This window comes from Myotis myotis, unplaced genomic scaffold (genome assembly GCF_014108235.1).
Source record: "Myotis myotis isolate mMyoMyo1 unplaced genomic scaffold, mMyoMyo1.p scaffold_m19_p_2, whole genome shotgun sequence".
NCBI lineage: Eukaryota > Metazoa > Chordata > Mammalia > Chiroptera > Vespertilionidae > Myotis > Myotis myotis.
This window is the reverse complement of record NW_023416324.1, coordinates 90,880,655-90,900,864: the sequence shown is the minus strand read 5'-3', so window position 1 is coordinate 90,900,864 and position 20,210 is coordinate 90,880,655. Positions and strand designations below refer to the sequence as shown.

Here is a 20,210-nt window from a genome sequence, read left to right as displayed (position 1 = left end):
CTCTCCCTTGTATTTTACTTGGACCTTGGGCCTGCCAGCATCATTCACCACCATGAAAGGCCAATGCTTCAGGTCAGATTGGACAACAGCATCATCAAATCTATGTCCAGTCAAGCGATTGGCATCAAAGACTGTGTTGGTAGGATTCATTGCTACTTGATTCATTTCAGTATCACTGATCAATTACTCATTATCAGTAAAGGCAACATAATTTGGGTTGGTTCGGTTTCCCTGATCGTTGGCAATTATTTCCACTTTTCCATGCTGGAATACACCCACACAAGAGTAGGTGGTGCCAAGATCAATGCCAACTGCAGGTCCCTTAGACATGGTTGTGGGTGTGCGCACACGGCTTGCACAGACCTGACCGGAACTGGTAACCCCATGTTCAATCACAAGAATTCTTCAGACTTAACTCACGTGAACGAGGGCAACTTGGTGAAAAGGAAAGAGTAGTTGAGAATGGGACTAGGAGGCTTGATTTCTGATATCAGATCTACCACCAGCTGGGTTTGTGACCTTGGAGCAAGTAAGCTAATCTCGCTGGGCCTCAACATGCTCATCTCAGTGTTTGCTGTAGTCCAGACTTTAGGATCATTTCCTCCCAGTTTGGTTCCTTTAGCTTGCTGATGTCATTGGTGCAGAAATAGAAAACTGGTACAAAGCCATTATCCAGTTCTGGGTGCCAGAATATGTATGATGAGATCCTATGTTTCTCTTTTACTTTGAAAGACTAAAGCTGACTCAAATAGTAGTCACTAGCTACTTAAACTTTGGGTACAGCAATGACTTATATTTCCTGTTCATTTTGTGTTGGTTTTCAGCTTTCTCGATGTGCTTGTTTCCTTCTCAGTGCCTTTTCTCTTCCCTCTGGGTAAGTGATTATAAGGGGCATCAGAAATTTTGGCAGAAGTAAGTGCCAGTTGTACCACGCTGAGGTAGCAATTTTAGAGAGAGTGTCCTTTGCAAATGTGTCTTTTTATGAAGATATAATTTTTACATGATTCTTTGCATCAGCAGTTTTGCCATTTGACATCATTTGAAAAGCCTGTTGGATATGTGATCCAAATCTCTGTTATTCAGCTGTGTCGCCCTTTTCCTCCCTCCTCTCCTCCAGGAAACTTTATTTTCTCCAGCTTGGAAAAGTGTGTGCAGTACAGTGAGAAATTCTGGCCACTTGGGTACTGCCTTTTCATCAGCATCTTTGAGAAAGAGGCTGATGTGGAGGCTGAGAAAGTATTCATAGAAATACTGCTTTTCTCAAGGCTGCTTATAGCTGCCTGTGATTTTGTTAAAGCAGAATTCAGACTAAATAAGATTTGAGGAAGAAGATAACACATTAAAAAGTGTCTCTCCCGGACAGCCCAGGGGAAATCAAGGCTAGCCGAACCAGGCAAGACTGGGGCAAAGCCATGTGCTCAGGTGGAGGCTTCCTCAGGAGAGGTCTGTGCTGTTTCCTTCCAGTGTGTTCCTGTCAGGGCAAAGCCAAGTGGGGGCCTGTCTGGCACAGTTGGTGGCTAAGGAAATACCAGGCTACTCTGATAAGAGCATGGCCTTTGGAGTCAGACAGACATGGATTTCATTTCTGAGGGAGACTGGGAGCTTTGGTTGTAAGCTACAGAAACCAATTGTGGCAACTTAAATGGAAAGGAGGTGGGTTGGAATGTATTAAAAGGACACTGAGTAATTCATAGAATTAGTGAGGACTCAAATAGTGAGTCTTCAAGGATAGGAACCAGGGTGGCGCTGGGCTCTAGGACAGCCCCTCCAAGGTGGTGCCACTGAATGACTTAACAGAAAGCACTTTTTGTCCCTGTGATGTTTTACTGAAGATCCAAATCCCTGCGAGAGAGATAATCGGTCTCTCTCAAAGACCTCAGAGACTTGGGTAATGCCTTGAGTTCCTCAGCTTTGCACTAAGAAAACGGAAGGAAATCAGTCTGCTGAAGAAACAAGACCCAGTTCATAGCTGTGCTCACGGGGGCATTAGATAGGAGGTTCCTGTGAAGCTCTTCACAGATGCCTTATCGTTAGGAAGTCCTCACTCTGTGATTTTTGGCTATGTCAATTACATGTTCTTTCTTTTTTTAAAATATGTTTTTATTGATTTTAGAGGGGATGGGGAGAGAGAGGGAGAGAGAGAGAGAAAGAGAGAGAGAGAGAGAGAGAGAGAGAGAGAGAGAGAGAGAGAGAGAGAAACATCAATGATGAGAGAGAAACATCAATTGGCTGCCTCCTGCACACTCCACACTGGGGATTGAGCCCACAACCTGGGCATATACCCCAACTGGGAATTGAACTGTGACCACCTGGTTCATAGGTTGACGCTCAACCACTGAGTCACGCCAGCCAGGCTCAATTACATTTTCTTAGCAGTTGTTTATTGAAGGGTGACCCCCACACATGTCAGTTTGCTCAGGACACCCCCAGTTTATGCCTTTATACCTTCCAAATTAACATTGCCTTGGATTTATCATTTAAAAATTTTCCAAGATTTAATTAGTTTACTTTTCCTTTGAATTGTACTGCTTTTTAAAAGATATATATTTATTGATTTCAGAGAGGAAGAGAGAGGGAGAGGGAGAGATAGAAATGTCATTAATGAGAGAGAATCATTGATTGGCTGCCTCCTGCATGCCCTACACTGGGGATTGAACCCCCAACCTAGGCATGTGCCCTAACCAGGAATCAAACCAATTACCTCTTGGTTCATGGGTTGATGCTCAACCACTAAGCCACACCGGTTGGCACATTGTATTGATTTTTATATGTTGTTTTTGACACTATTGCAGATGCTCCCCATTCCCTCCCCCCACCCCCGATGCCCACCTCCACCCAGCCCCTGCCCCACGTGCCTTGGCCCTCCCCACACTATTATCTGTGACCATGGGCTATGCATACATGTTCTTTAATCCCTTCATTTACTGATTTTGGAGAGAGAGACAGACAGACAGACATGGAGTTTCTTTTCCACCCATTCATGCATTCACTGGTTGTAGCTTTGTACTTCCCTCTCTGCTCTGGTGGCCTCTAGTAGTATATGAGATACATGAGCAGTGAACTGCATTCTCTATGAAATCTTAATCTGACCAACAATAACCTTCCTGTCTTTCCCCAAGCCTTTCAAGATGCAACTTATTCAACAGTGCCCTTTAAGGATGGCATGCAGGGTGTTCCCAACGAATGCACCAAGCCACTACTAGCTGGGACAGTCAACTCCTCCCAGTCCAGCATGGTGGTGTGAAAGTATTAGAAACTGTTATCTCTGCCAGCTATGTTGTCTATCAGCCAACTGCGCCAGGGCCCATTTCATAGCTTCCAGGACATCTGCACCACTGGCCTTCAGTCAGCTTGGACAGTGAGAATTATAACAAATTGTAGGTTGAAATGTGTACAGGAAAGAGTTAAACAGTTGTGTACTCAAACCTATAGGTACAGAAAGTAGTACTTGCTATGTGGGGTTGGCACATTGTATAACTCTGAAGCTATTCATTTATTTTACTTTTCAGTAGTTTTTAAATAAACCCTTTAGTAGCAGTTATGCTTTCCTCACCAAAAAAGTGCCCTTTTTCGGAAAAAATGAATCACCAGATTTCCATTTTTCAAGAAAGTTGATACTGAATGTGTACCCTGTCGATATTAACCATTCACATGAGGGCCATAACAGTGTCATTGACCATAAGAAACCCAAAGAAATACATCTGTTGCAGAGCATTGGCATCTATACTAATCATTCCAGAGAAGAGAGTTTAACACCTGTGGCACTTTTACATAATGTTTTTTGAAGAATGGCTTTTCATTTAGGTCAGATAACTGTTGTTCTAAGTTAATTTCACTCATTTTGGGGTTTAAGTTTTCTTATATACAAGTAAAAACTGTAGTTGTACTTGTTAATATCTTGGCTCCATTAGCAAGAGAATTTTACAAACAATTGCGATCATACCAGTTTTATATCAGTTTCATCTTAGATACACAAGTAGAAAATTAAATTAATTTCAGTAATTTTTCCATTTTTCTCTCTCTCATCCAAATCATGAGATCAAAGGAAAGCTTTCAGAAGTTTATTCTGTCTAAGGAAACACATCTGATGTTATTGTACTTGCAATTGTAATTCCAATCCAAAAATTCAGCATTTATGGACAAGTTATTTAGTTTTGCAATGTTAATATATTAAGTTTTTGTGGAGTACAGTGTTTTAATAAAAATAACATTTCTATTACTAAATTTAGAAAAGTGAAGCAGAAATATTCTTGGAATTGAGTATGAATAATATATACATGTATGTATGCACATATGTATATGCATACATACATATCTCACTATAGTATATTTGCAACAAAGCTTCAAAAAAATACATCAGTTTGGCAAGAACATACTCTCTTTGCTGCCTCTCATCAGCTGAATTTTAACAATGTATCAGGCTTTGAAAAACTAATTTGTATCTTCCTAACTATTCATTATTGAAAGTAGGATTCCTTTACATTTGTCTGCATTTTCCCCCAGAACCAGTTGGAAATCTTTAATAAAAGCATTCAATTAATGGAACGCCAAAAGCATCAGCATTTGAAGCTTTTAGAGAATTGGAATTAAAGAACGAGGTCTGAAAGTGAGAAGATACTGTAATATATTCTCACAAAAGCAAGCAGGGACTGAAAAACGTATGTGATGAGGGCCCAATGGTCCACAAAATTTAATTTTTAAATTCTGTAATTCTGATTTAGAATAGCTTTACTATGGAAAGAAATTTTTTTTCTGTAACTTCTGTACTTAATTGGAAAAATATTATGTTGTGTCACAATGGAATGACATTGAGATGGTTTATAATACTGCATCATTTAAATTTGGCAAAACGTTCAAAAGAATCAATAACAGAGACAATTTATATGGAGAGCCTGGTCTTGTTAGCATAGTTGTTAAAGACCTCTGAATTGAGACAGAGTGACAGTTCCTTTGAAAGTATTATGGCTGAAATATTTATGCACTACATTAAAAAATAGAATTGATAATATTCCCCATTTGGTAGGGCCTGCTCTGAGCATGTCATACGATCTCAAAGGGTGTTTTTAAAAGTCAAAACTAGAGTGGTCTTCACAGAAGAGTCTTTTGAAGGTGCCAACAGTCTCAAGTTGTACAAAATTTAACTTCAAAGAAGACTTCAGGCAATTTCCTGACCAAAAACTAAATGCTGAGGTCATATTGAAAGCATATACTTTTAGAAAAACACTAGAGTTGAAATAAAAAATGTACAGTTATGAAACTGAACAAAGTTTGTAAATATATGCCAAGACCAATTATTGATTATATTACTTTTAAAGTTTCATAAACTTAACAGAAATTATTCTATTTTGCTTTAATATACACAGACCTTTCTTTTTTTCTTTTTTTAATATATTTTATTGATTTTTTACAGAGAAGAAGGGAGAGAGATAGAGAGTTAGAAACATCGATGGGAGAGAAACATCGATCAGCCGCCTCCTGCACATCTCCTACTCGGGATGTGCCCACAACCCAGGTACATGCCCTTGACCAGAATCGAACCTGGGACCTTTCAGTCCGCTGGCCGATGCTCTATCCACTGAGCCAAACCGGTTTCGGCAGACCTTTCTTTTTTTATAAAGAATTTTGTTTTTGGAAATAGTTTCTGAATAAAGTGATTCTATAGATCCATTAATATAAGAAAACTAGTTTTTCAATAAGCAATTATTTAAAAAAATAAATTTAATTATCTGCAACACCTATTTTCACTTTCAAAATGGATGTGGTTTAAATAATAAATTATATGGATGTTTTATTCATTCATAGCTTTGGTGAATCTTTAGGCTTGAAACATGGCAGGATTCATCATGTTCAGGTCAGATTGTAAAGGGATTCCTGTCTCAGAGACTTCCCCTGGGGTTCCTTCACCCATGCAGCGTGGTCCTCAGGCTAGTTGTGCCTTAGCCAGCTTGCTCCACCACACCCTCTTCCAGAATTGAGTAGCTCCACTCCATCCAAGGCAGTTGACAGGGTTGGGGCAATACACATTTTGCAGAGGAGTTTTGGATTTAAGACAACTGACTTTGCAGTCTCTTTTCAGTGCCTGAAGCTATCATAAGTGAAGCCAGGGAGCATTTGGTTGCCATGTGTTTCATACTTTGGACTTGAGAGTCAATAGACAGAGAGAAAAAGAAGAAAGAAGATGCAAAATGAGAGGCAGAATAAGATTTAATTTCCCGGGTACAGTTTTTCCTGAGGCTTCCCTTAGTTCCACCTGTCGCCAGAACATTTTTATAGTAAATTAACCTTTTGCTTTTGTGAATTCAAGTTTAATTGCTATCAATTGCAGCCAGAGTCATTTCTTTTTTTTTATTTTTTATTTTAATTAAATCTTTATTGTTCAGATTATTACATTTGTTCCTCTTTTTTCCGCCCCATAACTCCCCTCCTCCCAGTTCCCGCCCCACCCTCCGCCCTCACTCCCCACCCACTGTCCTCAAACATAGGTGCACGATTTTTGTCCAGTCTCTTCCCGCATCTCCCACACCCCTTTCCCCCCCAAGAATAGTCAGTCCATTCCCTTTCTATGTCCCTGATTCTATTATAATCACCAGTTCATTCTGTTCATCAGATTATTTATTCACTTGATTCTTAGATTCACTTGTTGATAGATGCATATTTGTTGTTCATAATTTGTATCTTTACCTTTTTCTTCCTCTTCCTCTTCTTAAAGGATACCTTTCAGCATTTCATATAATCCTGGTTTGGTGGTGATGAACTCCTTTAGCTTTTCCTTATCTGTGAAGCTCTTTATCTGACCTTCAATTCTGAATGATAGCTTTGCTGGGTAAAGTAATCTTGGTTGTAGGTTCTTGGTATTCATCACTTTGAATATTTCTTGCCACTCCCTTCTGGCCTGCAGAGTCTCTGTTGAGAAATCAGCTGACAGTCGTATGGGTATTCCCTTGTAGGTAACTGAGTTTCTTTCTCTTGCTGTTTTTAATATTCTCTCTTTATCTTTTGCTCTTGGCATTTTAATTATGATGTGTCTTGGTGTGGTCCTCTTTGGATTCCTTTTGTTTGGGGTTCTCCACGCTTCTTGGACCTGTAAGTCCATTTCTTTCACCAGGTGGGGGAAGTTTTCTGTCATTATTTCTTCAAATAGGTTTTCAATATCTTGCTCTCTCTCTCATCTTCTGGCACCCCTATAATTCTGATGTTGGTACGCTTGAAGCTGTCCCAGAGGCTCCTTACACTATCCTCGCATTTTTGGATTCTTTTTTCATTTTGCTTTTCCGGTTGGGTGTTTTTTGCTTCCTCGCATTTCAAATCATTGACTTGATTCTTGCGCTCCTCTGGTCTGCTGTCGGGAGTCTGTATAATATTCGTTATTTCAGTCCGTGTATGCTTAATTTCTAGTTGGTTCCCCAATATAACATCGAGGGTCTCATTAGTTTTCTTGTAGATCTCATTAAGTTTATCGGCGGCTTCTAAACAGTTCTTGAGAGACCTTAAAAGTGTGGTTCTGAACTCTATATCTTCCATTGACAATTTTGTCCTGTTTCTTTGTCTCCGCATTTTGTTATGCTTCCTTGGTGCACCCCCTAGTGGTCTTTGTTCGCAGTCTTATAGTTAAACCTTGATTGTTGTAGCTAATACCAGGGAGGGTTTGACCTCCAGGCCAAGTGGCTATGAGAATCAGCTGTGTCTGCAGTGAGAGAACTTCTGTCCTCTAGGGAGGTGCTAATCTGGCGTTTGCCTGAGGCTATCTGGCAAATGCCTCTGTGCAGGGCTTGGGCGGGGCGGGTCGCACAGGATCAACAGGGTGGGCTGGAGAGAGCAGTTATGGCGGCTCTCAGTCCTGTCCCCAGGGGCTCTGCCTCTCTGAGTCCCAGCACCCGCTGCAAACCTCGGAGAGAAAGCTGCACTCGCTCTGACCGAAGCCAGACAGTCCCGCTTCTCCCGTTTGAGTCTGGGTCCCTAAAGACTCGCCCGTATCTGGAGCTCAGAGTCTGCGACTCCCTCCCGATTGAAAACGCCAACCGCGCCCTCCACCGCCAGCCCGCTCCGCGCACTCCGCACCTCAGAATTTGACTTCAGCACTGTGCCTCCTCTGAGTGTCCGTATGCGTTTCTCTTTCCTCCTAGTTGTAGGACTTCCACTCAGCCAGCGTTCCTGTGGTTCTGGGTGATGTCCGTTCCGTTTTTTTAGTTTCACTTTTGAAGTAGTTGTTCAAGGCAGCAAACTCCGGCGTTAACCTATGCCGCCATCTTGGTTCTCCGGATACTCCAGAGTCATTTCTTACCCTCTTGAGCTTATAGCAAATTAAGAATAAGACACAAAAGCACATGGATGAAAGAGAATGTCAATTTCATTTCTCCTAAACTGATTGGACAACCTGGTTTTACATTTCCATCTACAAGGATGCACTATCACTTCCTCCCTGCCACCTCCTTCCGTCTTCTGCAGCCCACCTAAAGGGCGGGCGGGGTTGGCATAACAGGTATAGTCTCTCATCTGGTTGAGGTGTAAGCATAGGAAAAAAGCAAATTCCTACTGTTTGAAGGCTATTAATATATTAGTTCCATCCCACCCAGAAATATGGACCAATCAGCTAACTTACTCCTGCAACAAGGATTCAGTAATGGGTAGAGTAAGAGGTCAGAGTTGCTCTACTGGAATTTCTCTTCAGATGGAAACACAAGGCCACGCACCCCACCATAAGTCTAAACCTAAACTCTCAAGATTAATGAATGCCAGCCAGCGTTCAGATGGTCAAGTAGTGAGCGTGGGCCTGGGGTAAGGCAGAGGAGTGAATCCAGCCAATCCGTAGTGCACCACTTGTCATAACAGCTGTTTTCTGTGTACGATTCTGTGAGCCCCTCCTCATGTTTTTGTCTCTAGCACCTCCCACCACTGCCTGAAGCTTTCTAATGTATCATTCTACAGATAGCTTTTCCAAATGGTCAGCTAGAGTTCTTAATACCTGTTGATAACATTACTAATAATGCTTTGGACCTGGGGAGGGTCTGTTTTTGGATGGACAGAGCAGATTTAGCTAGGAGATGTGGCAACAGGTGAACAAAGCCTTCGTGCAGTGGTTAGTCACTTAGGCATTTGTGAAAACCGCTTTTGAAAAATTCCTCTGAAAGTTTGGGAACAATATGATAGCAGGAGAAATCTGACTATAACAATAAATCTTTGGTGTTGCTCTTGGCAATTCGGAGCTTTCCACATGGAGAGGCTAAAAAGCTAACTATATATTTAAAGACTGCCCCTCTTTCCTGGGTGTGTATCTACTGTAAGTGGCTTTGATTTTTCAACCCAGCGTTACTTTTTTCCAGCTTTACACATTGGAGTGCACACACACTGCTGTTTGGCGTTTCAGATCTTTCTAAAAACTGATTCACACAGACACCTGACCTCTCCAGCCTTTTTCTGCCACCTACCTTCTCTGTGAATACAGTGCTCGCAGACTTTCAAAGACAGAGGTTTCAGAACTTGGCAGCCAAACATTGATGGCACCTAACACATTAGCAGTGTGGTTGACAATAGCAGTTACTTGCCTCTGCTTTTCCTGACTAGCTTTCCTGTTAATGTGGTCATACTGGCTAACACTAACTTAGAAAATTGACACATAACTGAAATGTTTATGTTCAAAACCCACTTGGGGATTGAGGCATTATTTCTTGCCTATATAGTACCAATTCATAAAAAAGAAGCTTTATTTTTGAGGCTGACATTTTGCTCTTTTTGACTTAAAATGGCTAAAAATGAGTTTGAAGCATATTCCTTTTCATCTCTTCTTCCAGTTATTAATATTTAGTACTTTCATTTATGTTTGGAAAAGCAATTAGAAGTGAAAGGTCCCAGACAAGAGTGAGCAATTTGGTAGGTTGGGGTGGAATATGTGGGGGAAGGAGGGTCTCGAGATGGTTTTAAGAGAATATGATAATACCTTTCAAGAGAGGCTGAGGTTATAATTGGATCTTACTTCTCAAAGCATGATCATTTTCCAGTGGCTGGCCTGGCAGTCCGTGATCTCTGTGATCACGGAGCAGGTCGGGCTCCGAGGGCGGTGCTGGCACATCGTGATGACATGTGGAGAGAAGACCAAACAGAGCAGAGGAACAGAGAAGGAAGACAAAACCAGGGAGAACATATTTTAGCTTTTTTTTTCCTTAAGGATTTTACAGTAAGATTTGTTATTTTGTTGAAAGTACAGCAGTTCCCAGAACAGTATATCTATAAACATTCAGTCTGTTAGAGCCCTGATCATCCAAATGGGTACCTGAGGCTGGACAGACATGCCCAGACTATGCCCCTCCAGAGGTGTTGCCTTTTTCTTCCCAAATCCACACTATCTGGTAAGCAAGTTCTGGTTTTTCATATGTAGATATGGAAAGTGAAGAAGTCATTAGGTTTTATTAAAGGAGGATGAACTTCTGTATCTCACAATCAGTTATTTTTTAGTTCCTCTCCTTACTCCCTAGCACTGCAATGCATATTCCATATCCCAATGGGGACTTATAAACTGCTTGAGGAGATAAAGGGCAAAAATATAAAGTACCGTGAAAACAGGTAAGTGTGTGATATAAACCGTAACTGCCATGTACAAGGAGACAGGAGCCTTTTTGCCTTGAGTTTAGGTGGTCCATGTGTTGAGATGTGGTATCACTTAGGAAACCACGTCTAAGAAAGAATCATCCCCCAAGTGAATTCCTCTCAGCAGGATCTCTCTGATAGTCTTTAGCCTAACTTATTTTTTTTTGTTACCATTTGAATCTATAAGGTGAGCAGATATTCAGCAAGAAATGAACTGGAAGTGAGTGAGTATTTGGCAGCACAGGCGAATGGTGGACAGAATGTGGAGTGCCCAGTGGGGACTCTGTCGGCCATGAGGAGGTCCCCTGCAGAATATGGGAGCAGAGCCTGTGGGAGGGAGGAGAGCTCAGAGAGTGTGAGCAGTGCTGGAGGCGGCTGAGGCAGAAGGGAGACAGACATCCGACTGGAGCCCTAGAGGGTAAAATTAGGAAATTGGCTTTGGTGGCAGTTAAGAGCATGTAGGTCCTTGGGCATGGGTTTAAGATGATTCAATAAGTGATCAGAGGATCAGACAGGCAGCAGTGTGCAGGATGAGAGAGAAGGTCTCCCACACCATGAAGCAAGAGAGCTTGAATCACAGTACTGTCATTGGAAGTAAGAGGGCATTATGAAATTAACAAGTCTTTTAGAGGAACAATTGGCAGTTCCACCTCCTTCAGCCTTCCTTAGCATGGAATTCCAGAACAACCCATGATTTCAGCTGGATCTCTGTCTGGTAAATGGTTTGTAGCTCACATGATGTAGCTGATGAAAATTCACAAAGAAATTTTAGTAAGCATATTGGTGAAATGAGCCAATTGTGACAGAACAAATGTTCTGTTTTTCAGTATTTGTTTGTTTATTTATTTATTTATTATTTTAAATATTAGAGGCCTGGTGCACGGATTCCTGCACTGGTGGGGTCCCTTGGCCTGGCCTGTGGGCTGAAACCAGCTCTCCGACATTCCTTGAGGGGTCCCGGATTGCGAGAGGGTGCAGGCTAGGCTGAGGGACCCCACTGCTGCATGATAGGGGCCGGGGAGGGACTGCAGGAGGGCTCCAGGGCGTGTCCGGCCATCTCGCCCAGTCCCAATCAGCTGGACCCCAGCAGCAAGCTAACCTACCAGTTGGAGCGTCTGCCCTCTGGTGGTCAGTGCACATCATAGCAACTGTTCGAACGGTCAGACACTTAGCTCATTAGGCTTTTATTATATAGGATATTCTTATTAATTTCAGAGAGGAAGGGAGAGAGAGAGATAGGAAAATCAGTGATGAAAGAGAATCATTGATTGGCTGCCTCCTGCACACCCACCACTGTGGATAGAGCCTGCAACCCCAGCATTGTGCCCTTGACCGGAATCGAACCCAGGACCCTTCAGTTCACAGGCCAATGCTCTATCCACTGAGCCAAACCAGTTAGGGCAGTTTTTACAATTTAGATGGAGCTCAGAAAATGGGGGGCAGACTCCAAAGGTGCAGGTACATGGAAAGTGGGTTCTTAAGGATCTGGTGAGGGGTTCTTATGGCATCTAAGGGACTTACTTTCCCAGGGAGTAGATGATGAGTGAGGAAAGATGTCAGGGGGGTAATACATCAAGCTTGCTGCTGGAGCTGTGAAGTAATGGGACATAAGGAGGGTAGGCAGAGCATCAGGACTGTTCTTGGGAAGTGGGTGGCTTCTTTATGCGGATACCTGCTGCAGTGTACTGGGTTTGTTTTTTGTGTGTGTGTGTGTGTTTTTTTAAAACAGGTTACTGGGAAGAGCATTATCCACAATACAGTATCTATATATACCACCACATAACACATGTATATTCCTCCTTATGTTTATATATACACATAGTTTCTGGTTTATTTTCCTTTTACTCAAAATACATTATGTTTCCCAATTTTGTTTTCTTATTTAATGTGGAGCTCTGTTGTTGTTCATTTTAATTTTAGCTTTTTGTGAGGCCTGCCGGTGTCAGGTTGGGGAATACAGAAATTATCTAGATAGATGGCAAGAAGGAGCAGTAATATAGTTTTATAGGAAAGGCAAAGGGTAAGCTGGTTTGTTTCCCGTCCCCTCCCCTTTCTTTTTAAACAAAGATAGTGCCTCATTTTTTTCTTTTTTCTTTTTTTAATTCAGTGATTCTATGGTTATCTAAAGAGGGAAACATTACTGTTTTCAGGACAGGCAGATGTGGTCACTTTGGGGTGGACTCAAAGGGTCCCTTTGCCTTCTCCCTGCATGATTCTGTCCTGTCCAGCTTCCTTGCATGAAACCCTCTCAGAGCCATGGAGCTAAAGCAGTTTCTACTTGTTCAGACCTCAAAGAACACTTTCTCTGAACCTCTCTATTAGCATAGCATAGCCTGTTTTTCCTCCTAGTCTTTAAGCTTCTGAAGTTCCCCAAAGCAGTGTGTATGGGGTCTGACAGAATGAATGGGAGGAATTTGAACTGTTTGCGTGCAGAGCCTGTGTCTTATCTTTGTCATCTCTGTGCCTTGTAGAGAGTCTAGCACATTGATCGGTGTCTGCTGAATGAGAAAATGACTGTGTGGATGGTGAAACAAAGCAATGAGCTGGACTCCATAAGTAATAGGACAGGTTCTGAGCTTCATTCTTGAGTCCTGCCACCATCCTCACGATCTTTTGGAGATTCACTTCCAGGGGATCTGAACTCACAAAAATAATATCCAAATGAAAAAATGAGCTACTATTTATTAATGGCTGGGCCGATTCCCTGAACCCTCCCTCCATCTGTGCAGGGCTTTTCTTATAGGCGTGTCTGTGGCTAGAATCCAGTATGAGTTTTCCTATTCTCTCTTCTCAGGGCTAGTGAGGGCAGGAGGATCAGAACCAGAGTTTATCTCTTGCACCCTCCCCTGACTCAGAGAGGACTGAAGGTCCCTTCACTCTAAAGGCACAGTGGGCAGGAGGCAAGGAGGTGAATGTGTTTCCTATGCCCGTGCCAAATTGGCTAGACTTGCTGGTCAAAGACAGTAATTAAGCGGATAGAAGCAATAACAAGAAAGAATAATAGATGCCAAATGATGTGTTGCATGAGCAGGATTTAAGAAATCTTGAGATTTTCTTGTAGGTGAGAATGAGGAAAACAAAAGCAGTTGTGCTTGTGAGGAATAACCTATAAATTATACTTAAATAACTTTCCAAATATAAATCATAAAGCTACATAAAACCATTTTGATTTCATTATGCTAGTATAATAAATTTTAATTTTCAGGTACATATGCCCAAAGGCCTCAAGACTCTTAAACACAAAATAATCAAAAAACTAATTAATTACAAATGGGCAACTTTCTCAAATAACTCTAAGAACAGTACAATTAAGAAATAATACCCACGCGCTGCTGTTGAGCCCCCGCTGTGCCTGAGTGTGGTGTGGGTTCAGACTGCAGCACCAGAGCACATGCTTGTGCCTAACTGGGGCCGACTGCTCCCCACCAGTGGCCTTTTTAGCCCTGAGCTACATGGTGAGGGGTGGGGGTGGGGTTAAAAAAGAAAGAAGGAATACCCTATCTACAAAGTGGAATAAAAGTGCTCAATATACAAGAAACTTAATTACAAGTATTAAAAATCAAAAAGAAAAACAGAAGAGTCTCATTTCCTAGGCTAGGTAATATCTCCAAATGTATTTGGGGAAAAACTGAAGATAAGGGTCATTACAGAGGCCTATGGCCCTAAGTGGGCCTTTTCTCTATCTTCCTTATTAAATTCATCCTCTTGGGCCTCTTCAGACCATTGAATTTGACTCATACATCTATTATATTAACTATTTCTTCCAGCTATGAGAGGCCTAGAAGTCTGGTAAGCATGTCTCTCATTCCTCTGAATGCCTGCTGGGAACCTTAAATAGACTAGGGGAAGTTCAGGGCTTGTAACATGACACAAGAGACCTCTCTCCATGGGTGCATATTTGTTAATCAGAACAGTTTTGCATATATTGGTTCCACAAGTTTCAAGTCCAACTAAGTGAACAATTGAGCCGTCTATGAGGAAATCTTAAGAGACTTAAGCCAAATGCTTTGCTATAATCTAAATATGCTTTATCTATGGCATTTTTTTTGGCTTACCCACATAGTAATGCAACCATAAGAGACAATAATAATGGGATATTAGTCAACACTCCTAGTTTCAAGCATCAGAAACCCAACTAAAGCAGAAAAAGGGACTTCAATTGCTTACGTAAATAGGAGGTCCATGGGGTGGGCTGGCTTCTGATACAGCGGGATCCAGGTCACGCAGCTTATTAGAGGTAGAATCAGTACTAGAATTCACTTCAGGTCCTCTGACTCCCAGGGCAATTCTGTTTCCATCATGTGGTGCTACCTTTACTGTATATCAATCAATATCTGCTGAATTAAAATCAAAATGAAAAAAGAAGGGCATGTCTCATTCCAGGGTTGCTCTCATAGGTTATTCTGATTTTACCTCTCAAGACCTGCATAGTTCATGTTCCTGAAGGAAACAGCAAAGGCTTTTGGGATTCCTTATGAAAGGGAAAACCATTGCTCTCTACTTGCTTGTATTCCACTTTGTGTCCTAAGCTAAGGGAGATGATTTGTCCATCAATTATTTGTCCATTCCAGAAACACTACTTAGCATTTCCTAGGTTGCAGATGCTGTGCTAGGCATTTGGAATGCAATGTGATGAAGATGTTGAGAATTGGAGACAAATGACAATTCAGACAGAAGGCCTAGTGGGCATACAAATATGAATACCTTTATTTGTTTATTCTTGTAATCAATATATATGTATTAAGCATGTAGTAAGTGCAAGGAATCATGTTAGGTGTCAATGGTAGGCATAAAAAAGTAGAACATATGTAGGAAACTGCAAATAGTTTAATATAGCAGAAGTTCAAGGTACGTGGGAGAATATGGGAACCAAGGGAAATCACCGGATACTGGATTGTTGGGGAAACTAGACATATTTGACATGAGAGCATGACGATCTGATTTTCATTCTAGGAGCTCCAGTTTTAGGTGTGTAGGTTGGGTTGCAAAGGATAGGGACTGGAGGTTGTGGGAATAGTTTCCAGGGGAGAGGGCAGACAGCTGTGCTAGGTAGGTAGTGGTGGTTTGGGTGGAGAGAGGTCAAAATTAGCAAGGCTTAGTACCTCGTTTAATGTGAAACGGATGGGAGGGAAGAGTCAAGATAGATTTGGGCATTTGGCTGAATGGTGAGATCATTAACTGAGATTGGAACTCTGAGAAAAGCTGCAGAATTATGTTCATGTTGTGTTCATATTACCTGGAGTAGTTCCTGGCCTATAGTAAGGGCTCAATAAACAATTTTTGAGTGAATAACTGATACAGCAAGGTTAATACAAAGTTTCGTGGAAGTATTGGAAAGGGAATGCATCCTATCCTAATCCAAGAAGGTCATGGGAAGGCATCCTGAAAGGTGATTTTTAGCCTAAGGTTGAAGAATGAATGGGAGTTAGCTAGGGAAGAGCTGTGTAATGTGTTTGTATGTGATTCTGAAATCCCATCCAGGGCTTATCTGTCTTATTTTTTGGTGCTGCCTCAACCCGCTCTACACTTCTGACTTTTACTATTGAACTTCTGTTTCAGGAACCTCTTCTGTCTGTCAAGGGAGGCGATGGGTTGACTAGGTTGATGCGAATGATAATGATAGTCATAATAACTACTATTTATTAAATAGTTTGTTGTACCAGTCTATTTCAGCAGACCTCAGCCATAAACAGTGAACACTGAGTCCTTAGGGCTTATTGCTGTTACTTAAGTTGTCACTTAGGTGCCAGTGAGGGTCCCTCCAGGTCCCCAGGATGGGGAAGGCTTTAGAAACTGTTACCAATTCTAAGAGTCAAGAAGAAATGCTTCTGTGAGGTATTATTTAGATTTTTAAAAACTCTACTGATAACTCAGATGTGATCATTTCTCTCTTTATTTGGTTATGTGTGTTCTCCCAAGTTATACAGAAGTTATGAGGATGCTTACAGGAAAACACACCCTACACTAAAACAAACAAACAGAAAAACACCCATAAAAATAGAAATGAGGGATAAGGGAAAATATTAGGTAAAGTGAATCTATGAATGTCTCAGATATATTTTGATGTTTAGAAAGTTCTGTGTATTGCAAATTCCAAGGCATTCAGCCATATTCTTAAATGAAGCACAAATAATCTACAGTCTGCAAACCATTTAGTTAAAACAAGTTGTGTGAATTATAATAAAATTCTTTCCAACCAAGTACACATTTTTAATGCAAGGAAATGTACTTCAGGGGAACATTAACATGACCAAAATCCTGATCATCTCAGAGATGTGGATAGCCTTGCCTTGCATGGTTACTCTGTAATAATAATTGGGAATTATCTATTTTAATTCATTACTTAAAAAAGCATAGCAGCATTTAAAAGTCTAAGCATCTATAATCTCTTCTATATGTCTAAAGTTTTTCTGTATGAATTTAAAATTCAGACATTCAGGAAATTCATGCCACAGTTGGCTGACACTCTGCTGGCTGAAACACAAGGCAATCATGCTTTCAGTTTGCAAAATAACTATCACCGTGAGCAGCTCTGCCTTTAAAAAAAAATTAGTATTTTTTCTAAAATTTTGATGTTAACTAACTCTTTCCAGATGCTCCAATGCAATCTTATACTGACATCCTCATATGCACAGTCAGGAGATTCATTAATTCTCCCCCAAATGGCATCTGTGGCCTTTAATTAATCATATATTGTAATACATGTATAGATTAGGGAAATGATTACAACTAGTAGAATTTATAAGAGGTAACTTCTGACAGTGGTAAATAAAAACTTTTTATAGTTTCAGAAAGAAGGTGATGCAGCAGTGCTCTCAGGGTGATGAGAGAAGCCTTCTTGACGTTCCATAATGCCAATAGGAGTTTCTCCTGGAACCATCTCAGTGCGAAAGGAAAACTCTAAGTCCTGGCTCAGGGCCGTAGGCTGGCGTGGCCATTTCATGAGGACGTTGTCAGTTTTAGAAAAAGTAATCTGTACTAAAATCTTAATTCAGCATTTGATTTTGTCTGTGTGTTTTCTACATTGACAGTTTATGTCTTTAACAAGATTTTATACCTGAAACATCTGGAATTTAATGTGTAGTTGATTATGTCATTTTAAGCTAAAAATAACAGAAAATGTTAAAAGTAGGTTTGTATTTAACATTATTAAACTCATTTGCCATGCTACTTTATTTCAAGGTATATGCCCTTAGATATGTAATTTAGGTTTCTGTTAGTTTTTAGGGTAATTTAGCATGAACTTTTGCTATTGAAAAACAACCTGAAAATCTCAGATACTTAGCACGACCAAAGTTTATTTCTTGTTCTTGTGGAGGCTTACCCCTCCATTTGGCAACTTGGCATAGCAGGCCTATTGCAGCCTGTAACAGTGACATCTCGATACTGGTTCTAGAGTCATGGGAGAAAAGTATATTACATCCCAGAGGTGACATGTGCTGCTTCCGCACATGTTTCTTTGGCTAGAACTAGTCATATGGCTCTATGGAACTATGGCATGAACAGAAGGAGAAGCAAAGGAATATGTATTAAGTGGTATATTTTCTGCCATGCCAGCTTGAAAGGTACTACATCAGTAATAACAAACAACTAGATTTTCAACTGTACAAGTTTTCTCTAATTATAAATGTGTTTAATTACGCATTGATTAATGTGAATAGTTGACAAACCACACAAGCAGAGTAGTATAAAGGAAACCTCCAGGGATCTAGGCACGTGGTTATGTGCTAGTTTTGCGTTAGCTACTTTTGTAAATTTATTTTCATCGTTTAAACACTTTTACCTATTTTTTCTTCATTTGTAAAATAACTAGATCATATCTAAGATCCCTTATAGCTTCAAAGTTTAAATTTCTTTATTCTGCTCAAGCTATGACACAGGTATAATCTTTTCATAAGTAAACTCTGCACTGAAACAGAACCAAAAACAGGATTAGGTATGTTTGCAATGTATCTTTGCATTTGTTGTTGTTGTTAACTAAGGATATGAAATGTTTACTGAGGAACCCAGAATTTAAACTTACAGCTCATTTCAGTGGTACACATGCTATTCTGATTCTTTTTTAATTCAACAAAGATATAATTGTTTGCTGTAGTACACAAACATTTTGCAAGGTGCTTGAGATATAAAAGTGAGTAGGTCTGGTAGTATTTGGCTTTGGAGGAACTAGAGTTCTAGCATTGGAGACAGACATAGAGAGATGAGTTCAGTGTGTGTTGGGACGTGTTGTGATGGTGGAACACACAAGCAGCTAATGGAATATGAGCCTGTACTTGTCACAGGTGAGGAGGTAAGAAGGGCTGTCTGATCTGAATCTCAAAGTATGAATAGGAATAAGTTTGGAAAAAAGAACAAAGGTATAAAAGAGCATGGGGAGATTTATCAAGAATCTTATTAGTACTGGGTCTCTGCTGTTTAACATGCTAGCCACAGCCATATATTCAAATTCAGCTCAAAATGTAGCTCATTCAAATTGAGGTTTAAGTGTAAAATGTATTCCAACTTTCAAAGACTTAATTCAAAATAGGAATGTAAACTATCTCTGTAATACTTTTAAAATATTGATTATATGACAGAGTGAATATTTTTGATGTATTAGGTTAAGTAAAATATGTTAATATAATTTATTTCACCTTTTTTTATGTGGCTACTAGAAAATTTAAAATTACATATCTGACTTGTGTACTGTTTCTCTTGGATGGGGCTGTTCTAAGGCATAACTCATAAGGAAGATGTGCCAAGAGTTGAGGCTGCAGAGGGTGGCAGGAATCAGGGTGTGGAGAGTCGTTAGTGCTGTTCTTGTTTTTCTTTAATACTAGAGGCCCGGTGCACGAATTCATGCATGGGTGGGGTCCAGCTGGTCTACCCCAATGGGGCCGATTGAGGGCGGGGCCAGTGGGGGAGAGGGGATGCAGGAGGTTGGCCACCGGCCCTGCCCCCGCCCCCGCCCCCGGATTGGGGCCTTATCGGGGCCAGGCTGGCCAGGGCAGGGAGCCGCGGGAGGTTGCCCGGCCCTGCCCCCAATTTGGGTGGGGGGGTGATCGGGGATGGGGTCAGCTGGGTGGAGGGGCCGCGGGCGGTTTGGCGGGGGGCTGATTGGGCTGGTTGGCTGCCGCAGTGCACGTCATAGCGACCAGTCATTCCGGTCATTCTGGCATTCTGGTTGCTTGGTTTATATATATATATATATATAGATATTTTTACTATATATCTGGTGCATGAAAATCCGTGCACTTGGGGGGTTCCCTCAGCCAGGACTGTGCCCTCTCGCAGTCCAGGACCCCTCAGGGGATGTCCACCTGCCAGCTTAGGCCTGCTCCCCAGGGGATTGGTCCTAAGCTGGCAGTCAGACATCCCTCTGGCAGCCTGGGAGCCCTTGGGGGATGTCCAATTATCAGCTCACAGCTGTCAGCCAGGCTTGTGGCTGAACAGAGCTCCCCCTGTGGAAGCGCACTGACCACCAGGGGGCAGCTTCTGTGTTGAGTGTCTTCCCCCTGGTGGTTAGTGCGTGTCATAGTGACCAGTTGTTCTTGGTCATTCTGCCATTAGGATCAATTTGCATATTACCGTTTTATTATATAGGATTGATTTCAGAGAGGAAGGAAAGAGGGAGAGAGAAATAGAAACAT

At 41.3% G+C, this 20,210-nt stretch overlaps 1 protein-coding gene and 1 non-coding gene across 4 annotated transcripts in view; both read left to right on the top strand.

Moving 5' to 3' along the window:
- Window positions 1-20,210, top strand: part of FARS2 (phenylalanyl-tRNA synthetase 2, mitochondrial) — a 590,825-nt gene that overhangs the window by 289,553 nt on the left and 281,062 nt on the right. The gene's annotated exons all lie outside the window — the stretch shown is intronic.
- On the top strand, window positions 13,908-14,037 carry LOC118678040. The gene has a single exon (XR_004974716.1). It is a non-coding gene; the product is annotated as a small nucleolar RNA SNORA76 (small nucleolar RNA).